The sequence below is a fragment of the Phyllobates terribilis genome, unplaced genomic scaffold, assembly GCF_046119375.1.
Source record: "Phyllobates terribilis strain yellow unplaced genomic scaffold, ASM4611937v1 Scaffold_7__3_contigs__length_470593459, whole genome shotgun sequence".
Lineage (NCBI taxonomy): Eukaryota > Metazoa > Chordata > Amphibia > Anura > Dendrobatidae > Phyllobates > Phyllobates terribilis.
Window position 1 is genome coordinate 324323281 of NW_027362767.1, and position 3257 is coordinate 324326537.

The window sequence follows — 3257 nt, forward strand, 5'->3', positions numbered from 1 at the left end:
GGGGAGTTATCCCATACTCGGCTGCGCAACCAACATCAGCCTCAGCGGTCGGCAGCGCAGCGGCGGTCCCCACTGACCGCAATCCACGGGTGGCGTAGTCGGACACTTATTACAACATTTAGACTGCCACTGGTTTGACCACCCTGGGCACGGACCGGGTCACCGCCACACGGAGACTACAACCCCCAGCGATCCGGCTCCGGGTATTCCCCCTGCACAGCAGGATAGCATAGGCCCAGGGGGCGCGTCAGTATATCTTCACTAAATTTTGCTGTTCTTGTCCCATAAAAAATGAGCCTCACTTCTCCCTGAAAATATGCACATTTCCTCTTCTGGGAGAAAGAGGACTTGAACTCTATAGCGCCACCTATAAGCAGCAAAGCTACAAGTCACAATCGACCCCTTGAAATATGACTTAGGATAAAAGCCTAATCAGAATCTCAATTTGCAGACACGGTGTTTCGGGTTATTGCCCCTCATCAGTGCAAAGTATGAGTTCTGAGTTGGCTAGGTGAGCGGCTCTTCTCCCTGAAAAGGCACTTTCTTCTTTTTTTTTACCGCGTGAACTGCAAGCAGTGTTTTAAACCAATATAAATAAGTCGAAGGCTATGTGCGCACGTTTAGGAATTACTTGCAGAAATTTCTGCAGCGTTTCTGCACCTCTTGGCAGCGAAAACGTTGCTGAAAATCTGCAGCATTTTACATGCGTTTCTGATGCGGTTTTTGTGCGTTTTTGCCTACGGATTTGCCATGCGTTTTTTCCAATGCATTGTATAGGCAAAAATGCATGCGGAAAAGCACAAAGAATGGACATGCTGCATTTTTTTCCGCACATGAAATCCGCTCAGGAAAATTCCTGATCATGTGCACAGAACTTGCAAAATGTCATAGGAAATCATGGGATAAGGTATGCAATGCGTTTTTTGCCCATTTCCGCGCTGAAAAAAAAACGGACAAAAAACGCACCAAAAATCCACTGTGTGCACAACTAGATGTGACATTTTGTGTCAAAATATGACTACGTAGACTGCAATATAAAGGAAAAAACAGAGCTCGCACCACTAAAATAGAAAAATCTGTCTGTATCATACACAAACCACCACATTTTGTAAGGCACACAAATATTTATTTGTCGCAATGCAAAACAGCTGTTGTTTTATTGCAATTCACTGAAAGTGACATCAGACATATCACAGAAAAAGAATCATTACTTACCAATACCTGGTCACCATACCAATGTACTGTGGGATGTAGAAAGGTCTTAGTGATAAAGGGAGGAGGCAGCAGAGGTGCATAAGGGCTCGTTCACACGACCGTATTTCTTCTCATCCGAGAAAATCAGTCCTATCATGCTAATCACACTCTGATCAGATGTGGATAAAATGGAAAAAATGTCTCCATCTTCTCCATTCTGTCAGTCTGTGAAAATCGGACTCCACTCGGACATCATCTGCATGCGGTCCCATTTTTTTCAAGGACCCATTAACTTGAATGGCCAAGTGTGATACAATTTACAGATGCAAATCATGCAAGTTGATATATTTTCCTCCGACAGTCTCGGTCTGAGGAAAGAATCGGACATGTGCACGGCTCCTTAGAATACAACCCCTGGCAAAAATTATGGAATCACCGGGCTCGGAGGATGTTCATTCAGTTGTTTAACGTTGTTGAAAAAAGCAGTTCACAGACATGGCACAAAACTAAAGTCATTTCAAATGGCAACTTTATGGCTTTAAGAAACACTAAAAGAAATCAAGATAAAAAATGTGGTACTCAGTAAGGGTAATTTTTTTCAGACCAAGCAGAGGGAAAAAATTGTGGAATCACTCAATTATGAGGAAAAAATTATGGAATCATCGTGTAAATTTTAATTTCCAAAACTAACACCTGCATCAAATTAGATCTGCTCGTTAGTCTGCATCTAAAAAGGAGTGATCACACCTTGGAGAGCTGTTGCACCACGTGGACTGACATGAATCATGGCTCCAACACGAGAGATGTCAATTGAAACAAAGGAGAGGATTATCAAACTCTTAAAAGAAGGTAAATCATCACGCAATGTTGCAAAAGATGTTGGTTGTTCACAGTCAGCTGTGTCTAAAATCTGGACCAAATACAAACAACGTGGGAAGGTTGTTAAAGGCAAACATACTGGTAGACCAAGGAAGACATCAAAGCGTCAAGACCGGAAACTTAAAGCAATATGTCTCCCAAACAGGAAATACGCAACATAACAAATGAGGAACGAATGGGAGGAAACTGGAGTCAATGTCTGTGACCGAACTGTAAGAAACCGCCTAAAGGAAATGGGATTTACATACAGAAAAGCTAAACAAAAGCCATCATTAACACCTAAACAGAAAAAAACAAGGTTACAATGGGCTGAGGAAAAGCAATCGTGGACTGTGGAGGACTGGGTGAAAGTCATATTCAGTGATGAATCGCGAATCTGCATTGGGCAAGGTGATGATGCTGGAACTTTTTGTTTGGTGGCGTTCCAATGAGTTTTATAAAGATGACTGCATGAAGAGAACATGCAAATTTCCACAGTCATTGATGATATGGGGCTGCTTGTCTAGTAAAGGCACTGGGGTGATGGCTGTCATTACATCTTCAATAAATGCCCAAGTTTACATTGATATTTTGGACAGCTTTTTTATCCCATCAATTGAAAGAATGTTTGGGGATGATAATATCATTTTTCAAGATGATAAAGTATCCTGCCATAGAGCAAAAACTGTGAAAACATTCCTTGACAGAAGACACATAAGGTCAATGTCATGGCCTGCAAATAGTCCGGATCTCAATCCATTTGAAAATCTTTGGTGGAAGTTGAAGAAAATGGTCCATGACAAGGCTCCAACCTGCAAAGCTGATCTGGCAACAGCAATCAGAGAAAGTTGGAGCCAGATTGATGAAGAGTACTGTTTGTCACTCATTAAGTCCATGCCTCAGAGACTGCAAGCTGTTATTAAAGCCAGAGGTGGTGCAACAAAATACTAGTGATGTATTGTAGTGTTCTTTTGTGTGTTTGTTTTTCATGATTCCATAATTTTTTCCTCAGAATTGAGTGTTTCCATAATTTTTCCCTTTGCTTGATCTGAAAAAAAATCACCCTTACTGAGTACCACATTTTTTATCTTGATTTCTTTTAGTGTTACTTAAAGCCCTAAAGTTGCCATTTGAAATGACTTTAGTTTTGTGCCATGTCTGTGATCTTCTTTTTTTCAACAGCATTAAACAACTGAATGAACATC